This window comes from Nerophis lumbriciformis, linkage group LG25 (genome assembly GCF_033978685.3).
Source record: "Nerophis lumbriciformis linkage group LG25, RoL_Nlum_v2.1, whole genome shotgun sequence".
Classification (NCBI taxonomy): Eukaryota; Metazoa; Chordata; class Actinopteri; order Syngnathiformes; family Syngnathidae; genus Nerophis; species Nerophis lumbriciformis.
The window spans coordinates 22,041,846-22,067,613 of record NC_084572.2 but is presented as its reverse complement, the minus strand read 5'-3'; positions in this window follow the sequence as shown (position 1 = coordinate 22,067,613).

The following is a 25,768-nucleotide window of genomic DNA, read 5'->3' as shown; positions in this document are numbered from 1 at the left end:
TTTATGGTTTGCAAAGAAACACATTTTAGTTTTTTGTACTCAATATGATAGTATAACTGTTATACTAAATATGAAAGTTGTATAAACATAACCCCAAAACCAAACATGTAATCTGTCTAAAAATGCCTGTAATATTGAATATTTGTGAGTTTTACCAGAATCAGGTATTTTGGTAAGGTTTACAATTACAAAAATTAGGTCATGATGACAGTATTACTGCCACATTCAATATGACAGTTATTTAAACATAACTCCTAAACCACACATGCAAAATGGCTAATAATGCCTGTAGATATGTATCTTTGTGAGTTTTACTAGAAAAAATATATTTTGTAAGTTAGTTTTTTTTACTTAATATGACAGTATAACTGTCATACTAAATCCATCCATTTTCTTCCGCTTATCCGAGGTCCGGTTGCAGGGGCAGCAGCCTAAGCAGAGAAGCCCGGACTTCCCTATCCCCAACCACTTCGTCCAGCTCATCTCGGGGGATCCCGAGGCGTTCGACAGCCCAGCCAGGAGACATAGTCTTCCCAATGTGTCCTGGGTCTTCCCCGCGGCCTCCTGCCCGTCGGACTTGCCCTAATGAAAAAAGCAATACAAATGTATTCAAACACAACTCTAAACCAAACATGTAAAATGTCTAAAAATGCCTGTAATATTGAATCTATGTGAGTTTTACCAGAATCAGGTATTGTGGTAAGGTTAACATTTACAAAAATTAGGTTTTACTCATAATAACAGTATAACTGCCACATTCAATTTGACATTTATTTAAACATAACTCCTAAACCACATGTGCACAATGGCTAATAATGCCTGGAGAAATGTCTCTTTGTGAGTTTTACTGGAAAAAAAAATATTTTTTAAGGTTTGTACAGATACAAGTTAGTTTTTTTTATTCAATATGACAGTATTACTGTCATACAAAATATGAAAAATATATAAACATTACTCCAAAACCAAACATGCATTATGTCTAAAAATGCCCGTAATCAGGGCCGGCCCGTGGCATAGGCCGTATAGGCAAATGCTAAGGGCGCCGTTCATCAGGGGGCGCCACGCCAGTGCCACAAATGTTGGAGAAAAAAAAAAAAAAAAAAAAGTTGGTACTATTATTTCTAAATACAAAAAATAATCCCACGTTAATTAAAATGCAAATTAAAGCCTATTTAATAGAAATATTATTTGTTACAACATTACGCCCCCCCCCTTCCCCCCGCACGGTCCCCCCCCCCCCCCCCACATGATTCGGCAATTGCTAATCAATAAATAGCTAGTTCTGTTTTAACGTCGGGTTAATATTGTGGAGGGGGCTAAATTGTTATGGAAAATAATAATGTAACGTTAGGTAATTACAGTACTCCCACCTTACATTCCTCAGGGACATTTGTATTAGATCTTTTAAGCAGGTGTTTTTGTTTACATTGTTATTGCCTTCTGGTTAGCTAATGTTTGCCCTGCAGGTAATAGTCACTTTTCCACCCCTTTATATATTAGGTATAGTTGTAAGCAGAGGTGGCTAGAGTAGCCAGAAATTGTACTCAAGTAAGAGTACTGTTACTTTAGAGATTTATTACTCAAGTAAAAGTAAGGAGTAGTCACCCAAATATTTACTTGAGTAAAAGTAAAAAGTATGTTGTGAAAAAACTACTCAAGTACTGAGTAACTGATGAGTAACATACACACACACACACACATATATATATATATATATATATATATATATATATATATATATATATATATATATATATATATATATATATACATACATATACATTGATATATACAGTATATAATTTATATGTAATTATTTTGCTGTTTTTGTTTACATGTTAAAGATGTTTTAATGAATATACATGCATGTTTAACATATAGATTATTTTCTTTCATGCAGACTAGAATATAAATTGGTGTATTACCTGATTCTGATGACTTGCGTTGACTGTAATCAGACAGTAGTGATGATAACGTCCACGTTTTCAAATGGAGGAGAAGAAAAGTTCCTCCTTTCTGTCTAATACCACATGAAAGTGGTTGGTTTTTGGCACCTTGTTTGTCCAGCTTCCATATTTGTTTTTATACACTTTACAAGAAATATATTGGCGTCAAACTCCGTAGCTTGCTAGCTTGTTTGCGCTGGCTTTCGGAGACTCTTGTTTTGAAAGCGCAGGCGGGATGGAGCGGCATTTTTATTGTGAAGACAGGAACGTCCTCATGTGCGGTCAGTCTTGAGGCTTTTGATGTACGGTTGAAATAAAAAAAGTATATTTTTTCCTTCACACTTTTGATTGATTGATTGGAACTTTTATGATTAGATTGCACAGTACAGTAAATATTCCGTACAATTGACCACTAAATGGTAACACCCCAATAAGTTTTTCAACTTGTTTAAGTCAGGTCATGTGACCACCTGGCTCTGTTTGATTGGTCCAACGTCACCAGTGACTGCATCTGATTGGTGGAACGAAGTGAAACGTCACCAGTAAGGCAGGCACTTTGAAGGTCTGTCTGACAGACCAAAACAAACAAAGCGTGCATTAACAGATCGATAAAAATTAGTAGCGAGTAGCGAGCTGAATGTAGATAAAAGTAGCGGAGTAAAAGTAGCGTTCCTTCTCTATAAATATACTTAAGTAAAAGTAAAAGTATGTTGCATTAAAACTACTCTTAGAAGTACAATTTATCCCAAAATTTACTCAAGTAGATGTAACGGAGTAAATGTAGCGCGTTACTACCCACCTCTGGTTGTAAGTAAAAAAAAAGGTCAAAGACAAAGCTATTCGGTTTCTTGTGAGTATATACACTTCACTGCCGATGTGGGGGGGCGCCACCTAAAATCTTGCCTAGGGCGCCAGATTGGTTAGGGCGGGCCTGCCCGTAATATTGTATCCATGTGAGTTTTAGTAGAATCATTTGTTTTCATAAGGTTTGCAATTACAAAATATGGGTTTTACTCACTATGACAGTATACTGTCACACTCAATCTGACGATTATTTAAACATAAATCCTAAACCACACATGCAAAATGGCTAATAATGCCTTGAGTTATGTATCTTTGTGAGTTTTACTAGAAAAAATATATTTTGTAATGTTTGCAAATACCCAAGTTATTTTTTTACTTAATATGACAGTATAACTGTCATACTAAATCCATCCATTTTCTTCCTGCTTATCCGAGGTCAGGTTGCGGGGGCAGCAGCCTAAGCAGAGAAGCCCAGACTTTCCTCTCCCCAGCCACAAGGGACGGCGTGGCGCAGTGGAAGAGTGGCCGTGCGCGACCCGAGGGTCCCTGGTTCAATCCCCACCTAGTACCAACCTCGTCATGTCCGTTGTGTCCTGAGCAAGACACTTCACCCTTGCTCTTGATGGGTGCTGGTAGCGCCTTGCATGGCAGCTCCCTCCATCAGTGTGTGAATGTGTGTGTGAATGGGTAAATGTGGAAGTAGTGTCAAAGCGCTTTGAGTACCTTGAAGGTAGAAAAGCGCTATACAAGTACAACCCATTATCATTATCATTATCACTTTGTCCAGCTCTTCTCGGGACAAATATATAAATTGTATAAATTGTATAAATTGTATAAATTGTATAAATTGAAACAAAATAGAAACATATTACAATAGAATAAAAATAAAAAGCAACAATGAGAATAAAAAATAAAAAATGTATTCAAACACAACTCCTAAACCAAACATGTAAAATGTCTAAAAATGCCTGTAAAATTGAATCTATGTTTTACTAGAATCAGTAAAATAAGGTTTGCAAATACAAAATTAGGTTTTACACATAATGACAGTATAACTGCCACACTCAATATGACAGTTATTTAAACATAATTCCTAAACCACACATGAAAAATGTCTAATAATGCGTGAAGAAATGTATCTTTGTGATTTTTATTAGAAACGTTTTCTTTTGTGAGGTTTGCAAAGAAACAAGTTAGTTTTTTTTACTCAATATGACTGCCACACTCACTATGACAGTTATTTAAACATAACTCCTAAACTCAAACTTGCCAACATTGAGACCTCCGATTTCAGTATATATATATATATATATATATATATATATATATATATATATATATACACACACATATATAAAAAAAACTTGACTTTCAGTGAATTCTAGCTATATATATATATATATATATATATATATATATATATATATGTATGTGTGGGGAAAAAAATCACAAGACTACTTCATCTCTACAGGCCTGTTTCATGAGGGGTTCCCTCAATCATCAGGAGATATAAGACATATATATATATATATTTATATATATATATATAAAATAAATACTTGAATTTCAGTTTTCATTTATTTACACATATACACACACCTAACACTCATCTACTCATTGTTGAGTTAAGGGTTGAATTGTCCATCCTTGTTCTATTCTCTTTCACTATTTTTATAACCATGCTGAACACCCTCTCTGATGATGCATTGCTGTGTGGCACGCACAAAAGTGCTTTCATCAAATGCACGAGAGTCTGGAATTTTCCATCCCTCCCGAGCATGGCCAAAAACCGGTCAATCTTTGCTTCCTGAGGAAGATCTTCACTGCCAAGCACTTGGTATTCCACTACTTCTTCCCGGAGGCTATCTAGGTCCAATCGCAGCTGCGGCTTGGAACTTATAAGCGTGTTTCTTCATCTTACTCGTCGTCGGCGTCGCCATGGCTGTATCTTCCGCGTTCTTCTGCTTTGTCTCCTTGTTGTGTGCGCAGTTGTGCACTGCATTCTCTAAAAGCCCTGGATGTTATTGTCACATATGCATGTACAGTAGATGGCAGTATTGCCCTGTTTAAAGAGTGTCACAACATTGCTGTTTACGGCAGACAAACTGCTTTACGGTAGACGAAAACGTGACTGCTGTTGTTTTGTGTTGTTACCGCGCTGGGAGGACGTTAATGAAACTACCTAACAATAAACCCACATAAGAAACCAAGAACTCGCCCTCGATCATTCTACAGTTATAACGTGATTGGGCAGGCATGCTGTTTATATCGTGGGAAAGCAGACGTGAATACAGGCTGTCCTCACTCAGATCAGCCTGAATTTCGGGAGATTTTCGGGAGAAAATTTGTCCCGGGAGGTTTTCGTGAGATGCGCTGAATTTCGGGAGTCTCCTGGAAAATCCAGGAGTATTGGCAAGTATGCCTGAACTACACATAAAAAATGGCTAATAATGCCTGAAATAAGGCATTCTTGTGAGTTTTACTCGAAACATATGCTTTTTTAAGGCTTGCAAACACAAAAAGTATTTGGTTTCCTCTATATGACAGTAAAGTTCTTAAAATCCTGAGATAATGCGAAATAAGCAAAAACAATGTATTCCATCATAATTCCTACACCAAATAAGCAAAATGTCTAAAAATGCCTGTAATATTGAATCTGTGTGAGTTTTACTAAAATCAGTTGTTTTGGTAAGGTTTACAAATACAAAAATGAGGTTTTACTCTTTATGACAGTTATTTAAACATAACTCCATCCATCCAGCCATCCATTTTCTTCCGCTTATCCGAGGTCGGGTTGCGGGGGCTGCAGCCTAAGCAGGGAAGCCCAGACTTTCCTCTCCCCAGCCACTTCGTCCAGCTCCTCCTGGGGGATCCTGGGGCGTTCCAGGCCAGCCGGGAGAGATAAGCTTCCCGTTTCCTGGGTCTTCCTGGGCCTCCTACCGGTCGGACGTGCCCGAAACACCTCCCTAGGGAGGCGTTCGGGTGGCATCCTGACCAGATGCCCGAACCACCTCATCTGGCTCCTCTCGAAATGGAGGAGCAATGGCTTTACTTTGAGCTCCTCCCGGATGACAGAGCTTCTCACCCTATCTCTAAGGGAGAGCCCCGCCACCCGGCGGAGGAAACTCATTTCGGCCGCTTGTACCCGTGATTTTGTCCTTTTGGCCATGACACAAAGCTCATGACCATAGGTGAGGATGGGAACGTAGATCGAACCGGTAAATCGAGAGCTTTGCCTTCCGGCTCAGCTCCTTCTTCACCACAACGGATCAATACAGCGTCCGCATTACTGAAGACGCCGCACCGTTCCGCCTGTCGATCTCACGATCCACTCTTCCCTCACTCGTGAACAAGACTCTGAGGTCCTTGAACTCCTCCACTTGGGGCAAGATCTCCTCCCCAACCCGGAGATGGCACTCCACCTTTTTCCGGGCGAGAACCATGGACTCGGACTTGGAGGTGCTGATTCACATCCCAGTCACTTCACACTCGTCTGCGAACCGATCCAGTGAGGGTTGAAGATCTTGGCCAGATTAAGCCATCAGGACCACATCATCTGCAAATAGCAGAGACCTAATCCTGCAGACACCAAACCGGATCCCCTCAACGCCCTGACTGCGCCTAGAAATTCTGTCCATAAAGGTTATGAACAGAATCGGTGACAAAGGGCAGCCTTGGCGGAGTCCAACCCTCACTGGAAACGGGTCCGACTTACTGCCGGCAATGCGGACCAAGCTCTGACTCTTGCAAAGGGAGCGAACCGCCACAATAAGACAGTCCGTTACCCCATACTCTCTAAGCACTCCCCACAGGACTTCCAGGGGTAAATGGTCGAATGCCTTCTCCAAGTCCATAAAGCACATGTAGACTGGTTGGGCAAACTCCCATGCACCCTCAAGGACCCTGCCGAGAGTATAAAGCTGGTCCGCAGTTCCACGACCAGGACGTAAACCACACTGTTCCTCCTGAATCCGAGGTTCGACTATCCGGCGTAGCCTCTTCTCCAGTACACATGAATAGACCTTACCGGGAAGACTGAGGAGTGTGATCTCACGATTGTTGAAACACACCCTCTGGTTCCCCTTCTTAAAGAGAGGAACCACCACCCCGGTCTCCCAATCCAGAAGTACCGCCCCCGATGTCCACGAGATGTTGCAGAGTCTTGTCAACCAAGACAGCCCCACAGCATCCAGAGCCTTAAGGAACTCCGGACGGATCTCATCCACCCCCAGGGCGTTGCCATTGAGGAGCTTTTTAACTACCTTGGCATCCTCAGCCCCAGAAATAGGAGAGCCCACCACAGATTCCCCAGGCAATGCTTCCGCATAGGAAGACATGTTGGTGGGATTAAGGAGGTCTTCGAAGTATTCCCTCCACCGATCAATAACAGCTGCAGTAGAGGTCAGCAGCGCACCATCCTCACCATACACGGTGTTACAGTGCACTGCTGCCCCCCCTTGAGCCGGCGGATGGTGGTCCAGAATCGCTTCGAAGCCGTCTGGAAGTCGTTTTCCATGGCTTCTCCAAACTCCTCCCATGTCCGAGTTTTTGCCTCTGCGACCGCTGAAGCCGCACTTCGCTTGGCCTGTCGGCTGCCTCTGGAGTCCCATGAGCCAAAAGGACCCGATAGGCTCTTTCTTCAGCTTGACGGCATCCCTCACTGCTGGTGTCCACCAGCGGGTTCTAGGATTACCGCCACGACAGGCACCAAACTCCTTGCGGCCACAGCTCCAATCAGCCGGCTCGACAAGAGAGGCACGGAACATGGTCCACTCAGACTCAATGTCCAGCGCCTCCCTCGTGACATGTTCAAAGTTCTTCCGGAGGCGTTCCCAGCAAACCCTCACAATGCGTTTGGGCCTGCCAGGTCTGTCAGGCATCCTCCCCCACCATCGCAGCCAACTCACCACCAGGTGGTGATCGGTAGAAAGCTCCGCCCCTCTCTTCACCCGAGTGTCCAAAACATGAGACCGCAAATCCGATGACACAACTACAAAATCGATCATGGAACTGCGGCCTAGGGTGTCCTGGTGCCAAGTGCACATATGGACACCCTTATGTTTGAACTTGGTGTTTGTTATTGACAATGTGTGACGAGCACAAAAGTCCAATAACAAAACACCACTCGGGTTCAGATCCGGGCGGCCATTCTTCCCAATCACGCCTCTCCAGGTTTCACTGTTGTTGCCAAGATGAGCGTTGAAGGCCCCCAGTAGAACGAGGGAATCACCCGGTGGAGCACTTTCCAGTACTCCCTCGAGTGAATCCAAAAAGGGTGGGTACTCTGAGCTGCCGTTTGGCGCGTAAGGCCAAACAACAGTCAGGACCCGTCCCCCCACCCGAAGGCGGAGGAAAGCTACCCACTGGTCCACTGGGTTGAACTCCAACGTGCAGGCTTTGAGCCGGGGGGCAACAAGAATTGCCACCCGAGCCCGTCGCCTCTCAACGCAAGCATTATAACTCCAAAACAACAAATGCTAATAATGCTTGGAAAAATGTATCTTTGTTAATTTTACTAGAATAATAATCTTTTGTAAGGTTTGCAGACACAAGTTTGTTTTTTTTTACTCAATATGACAGTATAACTGTCATACTAAATATGAAAGTTGTATAAACATATCTCCAAAACCAAACATGCAATCCATGTAAAGATGCCTGTAATATTGAATCTATGAAAAATAGTTTTTTTACTCAATATGACAGTATAACTGTCATACTAAATCCATCCATTTTCTTCCGCTTATCCGAGGTCGGGTTGCGGGGGCAGCAGCCTAAGCAGAGAAGCCCCAGCCACTTTGTCCAGCTCTTCTCGGGGGATCCCGAGGCGTTCCCAGGCCAGCCTGAGACATAGTCTTCCCAATGTGTCCTGGGTCTTCCCCGTGGCCTTCCTTGCCCTAACGAAAAAAGCAATAAAAATGTATTCAAACATGTGAAATGTCTAAAAATGCCTGTAATATTGAATCTATGTGAGTACAAAAATTTGGTTTTACACATAATAACAGTATAACTGCCACATTCAATATGACAGTTATTTAAACATATTTCCTAAACCACACATGAAAAATGTCTAATAATGCCTGGAAAACATTATTTTTGTGAGTTTTACTGGAAAAACATAGTTTGTAATGTTTGTAAAGACACAAGTTAGTTTTACTCAAGATGACAGTATAACTGTCATAATACATATGAAAGTTATATAAACATAATTCCAAAACCAAACATGCATTATGTCTAAAAATACCTGTAAAATTGTATCCATGTGAGTTTTACTAGAATCATTTTTTGTTGTCGTTACTAAATCCATCCATTTTCTTCCGCTTAACCAAGGTCGGGTTGCGGGGGCAGCAGCCTAAACAGAGAAGCCCAGACTTCCCTCTCCCCAGCCACTTCTTCCAGCTCTTCTCGGGGGATCCTGAGGCGTTCCCAGGCCAGCCGGGAGACATAATCTTCCCAATGTGTCCTGGGTCTTCCCCGTGGCCTCCTGCCGGTCGGACTTGCCCTAAACACCTCCCTCGGGAGGCGTTCGGGTGGCATCCTGAGCAGATGCCCGAACCACCTCATCTGGCTCCTCTCAATGTGGAGGAGCAGCGCTTTACTCTGAGTTCCTCCCGGATGACAGAGCTTCGGGAGAGACCCGCCACCCGGCAGAGGAAACTCAATTTGGCTGCTTGTCTTTGATATTGTCTTTTCGGTCATAACCATGACCATGGGTGCAGGATGGGAATGTAGATCGACCGGTAAATTTAGAGCTTTTAATTCTGGCTCAGCTCTTTCTTCACCACAATGGATCGATATAGCGTCCTCATTACTGAAGACGCCGCACCGATCCGCCTGTGGATCTCATGATCCACTCTTCCCTCACTCGTGAACAAGACTCCTAGGTACTTGAACTCCTCCACTTGGGGCCATCTAGTATGTGCCATCGCCTCCTCAACCTGGAAATGGCACCCCACCCTTTACCGGGCGAGAACCATGGACTCGGACTTGGAGGTGCTGATTCTCATCCCAGTCGCTTCATACTCGGCCATCCAATGGAGATCCTGGCCAGTTGAAGCCATCAGGACCACATCAACTGCAAAAAGCAGAGACCTAATCCTGCAACCACCAAACCGGATCCCCTCAACGCCATGACTGCAATTCTGTCCATAAAAGTTAACAACAGAATCGGTGACAAAGGGCAGCCTTGGTGGACCAAGGCTGCCCTACACTGATCATACAGGGAGCGACCCGCCACAATAAGACAGTCCGATATCCCATACTCTTGTCTTTGAGCCGGGGGGACAACAAGAATTGCCACCCCAGCCTCTCATTGCTTGCAACGCCATAGTGGAAGAGAGTCCAGCCCCTCTCGAGAGAACAGGTTCCTGTGCGTCGAAGTGAGTCCAACTATATCTAGCCGGAACTTATCCATCTCGCACACCAGCTCAGGCTCCTTCCCTCCCAGCGAGGTGACATTTCACGTCAGAAGAGCTAGCTAATGTAGCCGATGATCGGACCGCCAACTGCCCTGCCTTTGGCTGCCGCTCAGCTCACACTGCACCCGACCTCTATAACCCAGCCCATGAGTGGTGAGCCCATTGGAGGAGGGAACCACGTTGCTTCATTGAGCTGAGCCAGCCAACAGGCGCTCGCCATCGTGCCCCACCTCTGGGCCTGGCTCCACAGGGGAGCCACGGTGACCCGCATCCGGGCGAGGAAAAATCTAGGACCTCGATTTGTACTTTTCATAAAGGTCTTTGAGCTGCTCTTTGTCTGATCCCTCACCTAGGACCTATTTGTCTTGGGAGAGCCTACGAGGGGGCATAGAAGCCCACAGACAGCATAGCTCCTAGGATCAGTGGGCCCCGCAAACTCCTCTACCACGATAAGGTGGCGGCTCAGAAAGGAGGTTATGTAAACATAACTCCAAAACCAAACATGCATTATGTCTAAAAATGCCTAAAATATTGTACCTGTGTGACTTTTACTAGAATGGGTTGTTTTTGTAAGGTTTGTAAATACAAACATTTGGTTTTACTCACTATGGTAAATGGGCTATACTTGTATAGCGCTTTTCTACCTTCAAGGTACACAAAGCGCTTTGACACTATTTTTACATTCATCCATTCACACACACATTCACACACTGATGGCGGAAGCTGGCATGCAAGGCCCTAACCACAACCCATCAGGAGCAAGGGTAAAGTGTCTCCCTCAAGGACACAACGGACGTGACGAGGTTGGTAGAAGGTGGGGATCGAACCAAGAACCCTCAGGTTGCTGGAACGGCCACTCTCCCAACTGCGCCACGCCTTCCCCATGTATACTGTCTCTGTCTCTGTATCTGACAGTTATTTAAACATAATTCCGAAACCACACATGCAAAATGGCTAATAAGAGAAATGTATCTTTGTGAGTTTTACTGGAAAAAAATATTTTGTAAGGTTTGCAAAGACACGTCTTTTTTTTTTTTTTTTACTTAATATGACAGTATAACTGTCATACTAAATATGAAAAGTTATAAACCTAACTCCAAAACCAAACCTGCATTATGTCTAAAAATGCCTGTAATATTGTATATTTGTGAATTTTACTAGAATCAGGAGGTTTTAAGGTTTAAAAATACAAAAATTAGGTTTTACTCATAATGACAGTATAACTGCCACAAGCAATATGACAGTTATTTAAAAACTCCTAATCCACACAAGCAAAATGGCTATTGATGCCTGAAATACTGCATCCTTAGGAGTTTTCCTCGAAACATAAGCTTTTTTAAATCTTGCAAACACAAAAAGTAGTTTTTTACTCAATATGACAGTAATGTTCTTAAAATCCTGAGATAATGCGAAAAAAGCCATAAAAATGTATTCAATCATAATTTCTAAACTAAACATACAAAATGTGTAAAAATGCCTGTATTATTGAATCCATGTGAGTTTTACTAGAATCAGTTGTTTTAGTGAAGTTTGCAAAAACAAAAATTAGGTTTTCTCTTTATGAAAGTAAACTGTCACACTCAATATGACATGTATTTAATCATAACTCCTAAACTACACATGCAAAAGTCTAATGATGCCTCAAATAATGCATTCTACGGAGTTTTACTCGAAACATATGCTTTTTCAAATCTTGCAAACAAAAAGTAGCTTTTTACTCAATATGACAGTAATATTCCTAAAATACTGAGATAATGCGGAAAAAAGCAATGAAAATATATTCAATCATATTTCCTAAACCAAACATGCAAAATGTGTAAAAATGCCTGTAATATTGAATCCATGTGAGTTTTACTAGATTAGGTTGTATTTGAAATTTTTGCAAATACAAAAATTAGGTTTTTTTCACCATGACAATGTACACTCAATATGACAGTAAATTAAACATAACTCCTAAACTACACTTAAAAATGAGCTAATGTTGCCTGAAATAATGGATCCTTGGGAGTTTTACTCGAAACATATGCTTTTTTTAAGGTTTGTAAACACAAAAAGTAGTTTTTACTCAATATGACAGTAATGTTCTTAAAATTCTGAGATAATGCGAAAAAAGCAATAAAAATGTATTCCAACATAATTCCTAAACCAACAATGCAAAATGTCTAAAAATGCCAGTAATATTAAATCCATGTGAGTTTCACTAGAATCAGTTGTTTTAGTAAGGTTTGCAAAAGCAAAAATTAGGTTTTACTCTTTATGAAAGTAAACTGTCACACTCAATATGACAATCTTTTAATCATAACTCCTAAACCCCTCATGCAAAATGGCTAATAATGTTTAAAATAATAGTTCCTTGGGAGTTTACCTCGAAACATATGCTTTCTTAAGGCTTGCAAACACAAAAAGTATTTTTTTACTCAATATGACAGTAATGTTCTTAAAATCCTGAGATAATGCGAAAAAAGCCATAAAAATTTATTCAATCATAATTTCTAAAATAAACATGCAAAATGTGTAAAAATGCCTGTAATATTGAATCCATGTGAGTTTTACTAGAATCAGTTGTTTTAGTGAAGTTTGCAAAAACAAAAATTAGGTTTTACTCTTTATGAAAGTAAACTGTCACACTCAATATGACAATTTTTTAATCACAACTCCTAAACTACTCATGCAAAATGGCTAATAATGTTTGAAATAATGGATCCTTGGGAGTTTTCCTCGAAACATATGCTTTCTTAAGGCTTGCAAACACAAAAAGTATTGTTTACTCAATATGACAGTAATGTTCTTAAAATCCTGAGATAATGCAAAAAAAGCAATAAAAATGTATTCAATCATAATTTCAAACTTAAACATGCAAAATGTGTAAAACTGCCTGTATTATTGATTCCAAGTGAGTTTTCCTAGAATCAGTTGTTTTAGTGAAGTTTGCAAAAACAAAAATTAGGTTTTACTCTTTATGAAAGTAAACTGTCACACTCAATATGACAATTTTTTAATCACAACTCCTAAACTACTCATGCAAAATGGCTAATAATGTTTGAAATAATGGATCCTTGGGAGTTTTCCTCGAAACATATGCTTTCTTAAGGCTTGCAAACACAAAAAGTATTGTTTACTCAATATGACAGTAATGTTCTTAAAATCCTGAGATAATGCAAAAAAAGCAATAAAAATGTATTCAATCATAATTTCAAACTTAAACATGCAAAATGTGTAAAACTGCCTGTATTATTGATTCCAAGTGAGTTTTCCTAGAATCAGTTGTTTTAGTGAAGTTTGCAAAAACAAAAATTAGGTTTTACTCTTTATGAAAGTAAACTGTCACACTCAATATGACAATTTTTTAATCATAACTCCTAAACCACTCATGCAAAATGGCTAATAATGTTTAAAATAATAGTTCCTTGGGAGTTTACTTCGAAACATATGCTTTCTTATGGCTTGCAAACACAAAAAGTATTTTTTTACTCAATATGACAGTAATGTTCTTAAAATCCTGAGATAATGCGAAAAAAGCCATAAAAATGTATTCAATCATAATTTCTAAACTAAACATGCAAAATGTGTAAAAATGCCTGTATTATTGAATCCATGTGAGTTTTACTAGAATCAGTTGTTTTAGTGAAGTTTTCAAAAACAAAAATTAGGTTTTACTCTTTATGAAAGTAAACTGTCACACTCAATATGACAGTTTTTTAATCATAACTCCTAAACTACTCATGCAAAATGGCTAATAATGTTTGAAATAATGGATTCTTGGGAGTTTTCCTCGAAACATATGCTTTCTTAAGGCTTGCAAACACAAAAAGTATTTTTTTACTCAATATGACAGTAATGTTCTTAAAATCCTGAGATAATGCGAAAAAAGCCATAAAAATGTATTCAATCATAATTTCTAAACTAAACATGCAAAATGTGTAAAAATGCCTGTATTATTGAATCCATGTGAGTTTTACTAGAACCAGTTGTTTTAGTGAAGTTTGCAAAAACAAAAATTTGGTTTTACTCTCTATGAAAGTAAACTGTCACACTCAATATGACAGTTTTTTAATCATAACTCCTAAACTACTCATGCAAAATGGCTAATAATGTTTAAAATAATAGTTCCTTGGGAGTTTTCCTCGAAACATATGCTTTCTTAAGGCTTGCAAACACAAAAAGTATTTTTTTACTCAATATGACAGTAATGTTCTTAAAAACCTGAGATAATGCGAAAAAAGCCATAAAAATGTATTCAATCATAATTTCTAAAATAAACATGCAAAATGTGTAAAAATGCCTGTATTATTGAATCCACGTGAGTTTTACTAGAATCAGTTGTTTTAGTGAAGTTTGCAAAAACAAAAATTAGGTTTTACTCTTTATGAAAGTAAACTGTCACACTCAATATGACAGTTTTTTAATCATAACTCCTAAACTATTCATGCAAAATGGCTAATAATGTTTGAAATAATGGATTCTTGGGAGTTTTCCTCGAAACATATGCTTTTTTAAGGCTTGCAAACACAAAAAGTATTTTTTTTACTCAATATGACAGTAATGTTCTTAAAATCCTGAGATAATGCGAAAAAAACCATAAAAATGTATTCAATCATAATTTCTAAACTAAACATGCAAAATGTGTAAAAATGCCTGTATTATTGAATCCATGTGAGTGTTACTAGAATCAGTTGTTTTAGTGAAGTTTGCAAAAACAAAAATTAGGTTTTACTCTTTGTGAAAGTAAACTGTCACACTCAATATGACAGTTTTTTAATCATAACTCCTAAACTACTCATGCAAAATGGCTAATAATGTTTGAAATAATGGATCCTTGGGAGTTTTCCTTGAAACATATGCTTTCTTAAGGCTTGCAAACACAAAAAGTATTTTTTGTACTCAATATGACAGTAATGTTCTTAAAATTCTGAGATAATGCGAAAAAAGCAATAAAAATGTATTCCAACATAATTCCTAAACCAACAATGCAAAATGTCTAAAAATGCCAGTAATATTAAATCCATGTGAGTTTCACTAGAATCAGTTGTTTTAATAAGGTTTGCAAAAGCAAAAATTAGGTTTTACTCTTTATGAATGTAAACTGTCACACTCAATATGACAAGTTTTTAATCATAACTCCTAAACCACTCATGCAAAATGGCTAATAATGTTTGAAATAATGGATTCTTGGGAGTTTTCCTCGAAACATATGCTTTCTTAAGGCTTGCAAACACAAAAAGTATTTTTTTTACTCAATATGACAGTAATGTTCTTAAAATCCTGAGATAATGCGAAAAAAGCCATAAAAATGTATTTAATCATAATTTCTAAACTAAACATGCAAAATGTGTAAAAATGCCTGTATTATTGAATCCATGTGAGTTTTACTAGAATCAGTAGTTTTAGTAAAGTTTGCAAAAACAAAAATTAGGTTTTACTCTTTATGAAAGTAAACTGTCACACTCAATATGACAGTTTTTTTAATCATAACTCCTAAACTACTCATGCAAAATGGCTAATAATGTTTGAAATAATGGATCCTTGGGAGTTTTCCTTGAAACATATGCTTTCTTAAGGCTTGCAAATACAAAAAGTATTTTTTGTACTCAATATGACAGTAATGTTCTTTAAATTCTGAGATAATGCGAAAAAAGCAATAAAAATGTATTCCAACATAATTCCTAAACCAACAATGCAAAATGTCTAAAAATGCCAGTAATATTAAATCCATGTGAGTTTCACTAGAATCAGTTGTTTTAGTAAGGTTTGCAAAAGCAAAAATTAGGTTTTACTCTTCATGAAAGTAAAATGTCACACTCAATATGACAGTTATTTAAAAATAACTCCTAACTACACATGCAAAATGGCTAATGATGCCTCAATTAATGCATTCTACGGAGTTTTACTCGAAACATATGCTCTTTCAAATCTTGCAAACACAAAAAGTAGTTTTTTACTCAATATGACAGTAATATTCCTAAAATCCTGAGATAATGCGAAAAAAGCAATGAAAATATATTCAATCATATTTCCTAAATCAAACATGCAAAATGTGTGAAAATGCCTGTAATTTTGAATCCATGTGAGTTTTACTAGAATCGGTTGTGTTTGAAATTTTTGCAAATAAAAAAATTTTTTTCACCATGACAATGTACACTCAATATGACAGTAAATAAACATAACTCCTAAACTACAGATAAAAATGAGCTAATATTGCCTGAAATAATGCATTATTGTGAGTTTTACTCGAAACATATGCTTTTTTAAGGCTTGCAAACGCAAAAAGTAGTTTTTTACTCAATATGACAGTAATATTCCTAAAATCCTGAGATAATGCGAAAAAAGCAATACAAATGTATTCCATTATAATTTCTAAACCAAACAGGCAAAATGTCTAAAAATAACTGTAATATTGAATGCATGTGAGTTTTACTAGAATCAGTTGTTTTTGTAAGGTTTGCAAATACAAAAATTAGGTTTTACTCTATATGAGAGTATACTGTTACATTTAATATGACAGTTATTTAAACATAACTCCTAAACAACAAATGCAAAATGGCTAATAATGCCTGGAGATGTATCTTTGAGTTTTACTAAAATGTTCTTTTGTAAGGTTTGCAAAGACACAAGTTAGTTTTTTTTACTCAATATGATAGTATCACTGTCTTACTAAATAAGAAGGTTTTATAAACATAATTTCAAAACTACAATGCAATCCGTCTAAAAATGCCTGTAATATTGAATCTCTGTGAGTTTTACCAGAATCAGGTATTTTGGTAAGGTTTACAATTACAAAAATTAGGTTTTACTCATAATGACAGTATAACTGCCACGTTCAATATGGCAGTTATTTAAACATAACCCCTAAACCACATGCAAAATGGCTTATAATGCCTGGAGATGTATCTTTGTGAGTTTTACTAGAAAATTTGTAAGGTTTTTTAAAGACACAAGTTAGTTTTTTTTACTCAATATAATAGTATAACTGTCATACTAAATGTATCCATTTTCTTCCGCTTATCCGAGGTCGGGTTGCGGGGGCAGCAGCCTAAGCAGAGAAGCCCAGACTTCCCTCTCCCCAGCCACTTCGTCCAGCTCTTCTCGGGGGATCCCGAAGCGTTCCCAGGCCAGCTGGCTGACATAGTCTTCCCAATGTGTCCTGGGGCTTCCCCGTGGCCTCCTGCCGGGCGGACTTGCCCTAACGAAAAAAGCAATTAAAATGTATTCAAACACAACTCCTAAACCAAACATGTGAAATGTCTAAAATGCCTGCAATATTGAATCTATGTGAGTTTTACTAGAATCAGTTGTTTTTGTAAGGTTTGCAAATACAAAAATTAGGTTTAACACTTAATGTCAATTTGACAGTTATTAAAACATAACTCCTAAACTACACATGAACATTTTCTAATAATGCATGAAGAAATTTATCTTTTGTGAGTTTTACTAGTAACATTTTCTTTTGTAAGCATTGCAAAGACACAAGTTAGTTTGTTTTACTCACTATGACTTTACTGTCACACTCAATATGACAATTATTTAAACATAAATCCTAAACCGCACATGCAAAATGGCTAATAATGCCTGTAGAAATGTATCTTTGAGTTTTACTGGGAAAAATATTTTGTAAGGTTTGTAAAGACACAAGTTAGTTGTTTTTTCTTTACTCAATATGACAGTATTACTGTAATACTAAATATGAAAGTTATATAAACACAACTCCAAAACCAAACATGCATTATGTCTAAAAATGCCTGTGATATTGTATCTGAGTTTTCCTCGAATCAATTGTTTTTGTAAGGTTTGCAAATACAAAATTTAGGTTTTACTCACTATGACAGTTATTTAAACATAAATCCTAAACAACAAATGCAAATAGCTAATAATGCTTGGAGAACTGTATCTTTGTTATAGAGAGCCTGCTGACCAACAGCATCTCTGTCTGGACTGGAGCCTGCAGTGCCTGATCAGACTGGAAGTCTCTCCAGAGAGTGGTGAGGACCGCGGAAAAGATCTTCAGGAATCCTCTTCCTCTTATCCAGGAGATCGCAAAAAGCGCTGCCTGACCAGGGCTCAAAAAATTTGCAAAGACTCCTCCCACCCCCACCAAGGACTGTTTTCACTGCTGGACTCTAGAAAGAGGTTCCGCAGACTCCGAAGCAGAACCTCCAGCTTCTTCCCTCAGGCCGTAAGACTCTTGAACGCATTATAATTAAATTATCCCCTCAACTCCCCTCAAAATGGATTAACTCGCTGGAATAAACAAAAAACAATATAACATACACCCATAAACGTGGGCGCATGTGGAAAAAGTGCAATATATTTATCTGCACAGTAATCTTTTTATTTATTTATATATATTTAAGTATATTTATTTATTTTATATATATATTTATATATTATTTTTATTTATTTATTTATTTATAAATGCACCTTATTGCTTTTTTATCCTGCACTACCATGAGCTTATGTAACGAAATTGTGTTATCTATGCTGTAAAGTTCAAATTTGAATGACAATAAAAAGAAAGTCTAAGTCTTTACCAGAATAATGATCTTTTGTAAGGTTTGCAAAGACGCAAGTTATTTGGTTTTTTTACTCAATATGACAGTATAACTGTCATACTAAATATGAAAGTTGTAAAAACATAACTCCAAAACCAAACAAGCAATCCGTCTACAAATGCATGTAATATTCAATCTATGTGAGTTTTACCAGAATCAGGTATTTTGGTAAGGTTTTCAAATACCAAAATTAGGTTTTTTTTACTTTGACAGTTATTTAAACATAACTCCTAAACAACAAATGCAAAATAATGCTTGGAGAGATGTATCGTTGTTATAGCGAGCCTGCTGACCAACAGCATCTCTGTCTGGACTGGAGCCTGCAGTGCCTCAGACTGGAAGTATCTCCAGAGAGTGGTGAGGACGGCGGAAAAGATCATCAGGACTCCTCTTCCTCCTATCCAGGAGATCGCAAAAAGTGCTGCCTGACCAGGGCTCAGAAAATTTGCAAAGACTCCTCCCACCCCCACCAAGGACAGTTTTCACTGCTGGACTCTAGAAAGAGGTTCCGCAGCCTCCGAAGCAGAACCTCCAGCTTCTGTAGCAGCTTCTTCCCTCAGGCCGTAAGACTCTTGAACGCATCATAATTAAATTATCTCAACTCCCCTCAAAATGAATTGACTCGCTGGAATGAAATAAACAATATAACATACACCCATAAACATGGGCGCATGTGGAAAAAGTGCAATATATTTATCTGCACAGTAATCTATTTATCTATTTATATCTATGTATATATATTTATTTATTATATATATGTATATATATATATATATATATATATATAGTATTTATATATTATTTATATATATTTATTTATCAAAATATGCACCTTATTGCTTTTTTATCCTGCACTACGACATTTCGTTCTTATCTGTGCTGTAAAGTTCAAATATGAATGACAATAAAAAGAAAGTCTAAGTCTTTACCAGAATAATGATCTTTTGTAAGGTTTGCAAAGACGCAAGTTATTTGTTTTTTTTACTCAATATGACAGTATAACTGTCATACTAAATATGAAAGTTGTAAAAACATAACTCCAAAACCAAACAAGCAATCCGTCTAAAAATGCATGTAATATTCAATCTATGTGAGTTTTACCAGAATCAGGTATTTTGGTAAGGTTTACAATTACAAAAATTAGGTTTTACTCATGACAGTATACCTGCCACATTCAATTTGACATTTATTTAAACATAACTCCTAAACCACACATGCACAATGGCTAATAATACCTGGGGAAATGTCTCTTTGTGAGTTTTACTAGAAAAAATATATTGTGTAAGGTTTGTAAAGACACAAGTTAGTTTTTTTTACTCAATATAACAGTATAGCTGTAAATAAATAAATAAATAAATGGGTTGTACTTGTACAGCGCTTTTCTACCTTCAAGGTACTCAAAGCGCTTTGACACTACTTCCACATTTACCCATTCACACACTGATGGAGGGAGCTGCCATGCAAGGCGCTAACCAGCACCCATCAGGAGCAAGGGTGAAGTGTCTTGTTCAGGACACAACGGACATGACGAGGTTGGTACTAGGTGGGGATTGAACCTGGGACCCTCGGGTCGCGCACGGCCATTCTTCCACTGCGCCAAACATTACTCCAAAACCAATGTCTAAAAATGCCTGTAATATTGTATCTGTGTGAGTTTTACTAGAATCAGTTGTTTTTGTAAGGTTTTCAAATACCAAAATTAGGTTTTATTTACTTTGACTGTTATTTAAACATAACTCCTAAACAACAAATGCAAAATAGCTAATAATGCTTGGAGAGATGTATCGTTGTTATAGCGAGCCTGCTGACCAACAGTATCTCTGTCTGGACTGGAGCCTGCAGTGCCTCAGACTGGAAGTATCTCCAGAGAGTGGTGAGGACGGCGGAAAAGATCATCAGGACTCCTCTTCCTCCTATCCAGGAGATCGCAAAAAGTGCTGCCTCACCGGGGCTCAGAAAATTTGCAAAGACTCCTCCCACCCCCACCAAGGACAGTTTTCACTGCTGGACTCTAGAAAGAGGTTCCGCAGCCTCCGAAGCAGAACCTCCAGCTTCTGTAGCAGCTTCTTCCCTCAGGCCGTAAGACTCTTGAACGCATCATAATTAAATTATCTCCTCAACTCCCCTCAAAATGAATTAACTCGCTGGAATGAAATAAACAATATAACATACACCCATAAACGTGGGTGCATGTGAAAAAAGTGCAATATATTTATCTGCACAGTAATCTATTTATCTATTTATATATATTTATATATATTTATTTATTATATATATATATGTATATATATATACATATATATATATATATATATATATATATATATATATATATATAGTATTTATATATTATTTATATATATTTATTTATCGAAATATGCACCTTATTGCTTTTTTATCCTGCACTACGACATTTCGTTCTTATCTGTGCTGTAAAGTTCAAATTTGAATGACAATAAAAAGAAAGTCTAAGTCTAAGTCTTTACTAGAATAACGATCTTTTGTAAGGTTTGCAAAGACACAAGTTAGGTTTTTTTTTACTCAATGGTAATATACAGTATAACTGTCATACTAAATATGAAAGTTGTATAATCAAAACTCCAAAACCAAACATGCAATCCGTCTAAAAATGCATGTAATAATGAATCTATGTGAGTTTTACCAGAATCAGGTATTTTGGTAAGGTTTACAATTACAAAATTTAGGTTTCACTCATAATGACAGTATAACTGCCACATTCAATTTGACATCTATTTAAACATAACTCCTAAACCACAAATGCACAATGGCTATTAATGCCTGGAGAAATGTCTCTTTGTGAGTTTTACTGGAAAAAAAATATTTCGTAATGTTTGTACCGACACAAGTGCGTTTTTTTTACTCAATATGACAGTGTTACTGTCATACTAAATATGGAAGTTATATAAACATAACTCCAAAACCAAACATGCATTATCTCTAAAAATGCCTGTAATTTTGTATCCATGTGAGTTTTACTAGAATCAGTTGTTTTTGTAAGGTTTGCAAATACAAAATATGGGTTTTACTCACAGTATACTGTCACACTCAATCTGACAGTTATTTAAACATAACTCCTAAACCACACATGCCAAATGGCTAATAATGCCTGGAGAAATGTCTCTTTGTGAGTTTTGCAGGAAAAAAAATATTTTGTAAGGTTTGTAAAGACACAAGTTAGTTTTTATTACTCAATATGACAGTATTACTGTAATACTAAATATGAAAGTTATATACACACAACTCCAAAATCAAACATGCATCATGTCTAAAAATGCCTGCAATATTGCATCCATGTGAGTTTTACTAGAATCAGTTGTTTTTGTAAGGTTTTTGCAAATACAAAAATTAGGTTTTACTCACTATGACAGTTATTTAAACATAACTCCTAAACAACAAATGCAAAATGACTAATAATGCTTGGAGAAATGTATCTTTGTTAGATTAACTAAAACAATGATCTTTTTTATGGTTTGCAAAGAAACACATTTTAGTTTTTTGTACTCAATATGATAGTATAACTGTTATACTAAATATGAAAGTTGTATAAACATAACCCCAAAACCAAACATGTAATCTGTCTAAAAATGCCTTAAATATTGAATATTTGTGAGTTTTACCAGAATCAGGTACTTTGGTAAGGTTTACAATTACAAAAATTAGGTCATGATGACAGTATTACTGCCACATTCAATATGACAGTTATTTAAACATAACTCCTAAACCACACATGCAAAATGGCTAATAATGCCTGTAGATATGTATCTTTGTGAGTTTTACTAGAAAAAATATATTTTGTAAGTTAGTTTTTTTTACTTAATATGACAGTATAACTGTCATACTAAATCCATCCATTTTCTTCCGCTTATCCGAGGTCCGGTTGCAGGGGCAGCAGCCTAAGCAGAGAAGCCCGGACTTCCCTATCCCCAACCACTTCGTCCAGCTCATCTCGGGGGATCCCGAGGCGTTCGACAGCCCAGCCAGGAGACATAGTCTTCCCAATGTGTCCTGGGTCTTCCCCGCGGCCTCCTGCCCGTCGGACTTGCCCTAATGAAAAAAGCAATACAAATGTATTCAAACACAACTCTAAACCAAACATGTAAAATGTCTAAAAATGCCTGTAATATTGAATCTATGTGAGTTTTACCAGAATCAGGTATTGTGGTAAGGTTAACATTTACAAAAATTAGGTTTTACTCATAATAACAGTATAACTGCCACATTCAATTTGACATTTATTTAAACATAACTCCTAAACCACATGTGCACAATGGCTAATAATGCCTGGAGAAATGTCTCTTTGTGAGTTTTACTGGAAAAAAAAATATTTTTTAAGGTTTGTACAGATACAAGTTAGTTTTTTTTATTCAATATGACAGTATTACTGTCATACAAAATATGAAAAATATATAAACATTACTCCAAAACCAAACATGCATTATGTCTAAAAATGCCCGTAATCAGGGCCGGCCCGTGGCATAGGCCGTATAGGCAAATGCTAAGGGCGCCGTTCATCAGGGGGCGCCACGCCAGTGCCACAAATGTTGGAGAAAAAAAAAAAAAAAAAAAAGTTGGTACTATTATTTCTAAATACAAAAAATAATCCCACGTTAATTAAAATGCAAATTAAAGCCTATTTAATAGAAATATTATTTGTTACAACATTACGCCCCCCCCTTCCCCCCGCACGGTCCCCCTCCCCCCCCCCCCCCTTTCCCGTATCATGACTCTTTTTGGACGTCACCACATCAAAAAATCAACACAAGATGTCAAAACGGCCAAAACTGTCAGGTGCCCAGGGAAGAAAAAAGAGAAAAGAAGAGGAGGAGAAACGAGAAAAGACAGAGGTAGCAGGTAGGTAACGTTAGCTTACATGAAATTATTTGTCTGTTACAGAATGTGATAGTAACCTGGCTTTTTAGCATTAAGCTAATGTTACATGATTCGGCAATTGCTAATCAATAAATAGCTAGTTCTGTTTTAACGTCACGTTAATATTGTGGAGGGGGCTAAATTGTTATGGAAAATAATAATGTAACGTTAGGTAATTACAGTACTCCCACCTTACATTCCTCAGGGACATTTGTATTAGATCTTTTAAGCAGGTGTTTTTGTTTACATTGTTATTGCCTTCTGGTTAGCTAATGTTTGCCCTGCAGGTAATAGTCACTTTTCCACCCCTTTATATATTAGGTATAGTTGTAAGCAGAGGTGGCTAGAGTAGCCAGAAATTGTACTCAAGTAAGAGTACTGTTACTTTAGAGATTTATTACTCAAGTAAAAGTAAGGAGTAGTCACCCAAATATTTACTTGAGTAAAAGTAAAAAGTATGTTGTGAAAAAACTACTCAAGTACTGAGTAACTGATGAGTAACATACACACACACACACACACATATATATATATATATATATATATATATATATATATATATATATATATATATATATATATATATATATATATATATATATATATACATACATACATATACATTGATATATACAGTATATAATTTATATGTAATTATTTTGCTGTTTTTGTTTACATGTTAAAGATGTTTTAATGAATATACATGCATGTTTAACATATAGATTATTTTCTTTCATGCAGACTAGAATATAAATTGGTGTATTACCTGATTCTGATGACTTGCGTTGACTGTAATCAGACAGTAGTGATGATAACGTCCACGTTTTCAAATGGAGGAGAAGAAAAGTTCCTCCTTTCTGTCTAATACCACATGAAAGTGGTTGGTTTTTGGCACCTTGTTTGTCCAGCTTCCATATTCGTTTTTATACACTTTACAAGAAATATATTGGCGTCAAACTCCGTAGCTTGCTAGCTTGTTTGCGCTGGCTTTCGGAGACTCTTGTTTTGAAAGCGCAGGCGGGATGGAGCGGCATTTTTATTGTGAAGACAGGAACGTCCTCATGTGCGGTCAGTCTTGAGGCTTTTGACGGGATGTACGGTTGAAATAAAAAAAGTATATTTTTTCCTTCACACTTTTGATTGATTGATTGGAACTTTTATGATTAGATTGCACAGTACAGTAAATATTCCGTACAATTGACCACTAAATGGTAACACCCCAATAAGTTTTTCAACTTGTTTAAGTCAGGTCATGTGACCACCTGGCTCTGTTTGATTGGTCCAACGTCACCAGTGACTGCATCTGATTGGTGGAACGAAGTGAAACGTCACCAGTAAGGCAGGCACTTTGAAGGTCTGTCTGACAGACCAAAACAAACAAAGCGTGCATTAACAGATCGATAAAAATTAGTAGCGAGTAGCGAGCTGAATGTAGATAAAAGTAGCGGAGTAAAAGTAGCGTTCCTTCTCTATAAATATACTTAAGTAAAAGTAAAAGTATGTTGCATTAAAACTACTCTTAGAAGTACAATTTATCCCAAAATTTACTCAAGTAGATGTAACGGAGTAAATGTAGCGCGTTACTACCCACCTCTGGTTGTAAGTAAAAAAAAAGGTCAAAGACAAAGCTATTCGGTTTCTTGTGAGTATATACACTTCACTGCCGATGTGGGGGGGCGCCACCTAAAATCTTGCCTAGGGCGCCAGATTGGTTAGGGCGGGCCTGCCCGTAATATTGTATCCATGTGAGTTTTAGTAGAATCATTTGTTTTCATAAGGTTTGCAATTACAAAATATGGGTTTTACTCACTATGACAGTATACTGTCACACTCAATCTGACGATTATTTAAACATAAATCCTAAACCACACATGCAAAATGGCTAATAATGCCTTGAGTTATGTATCTTTGTGAGTTTTACTAGAAAAAATATATTTTGTAATGTTTGCAAATACCCAAGTTATTTTTTTACTTAATATGACAGTATAACTGTCATACTAAATCCATCCATTTTCTTCCTGCTTATCCGAGGTCAGGTTGCGGGGGCAGCAGCCTAAGCAGAGAAGCCCAGACTTTCCTCTCCCCAGCCACAAGGGACGGCGTGGCGCAGTGGAAGAGTGGCCGTGCGCGACCCGAGGGTCCCTGGTTCAATCCCCACCTAGTACCA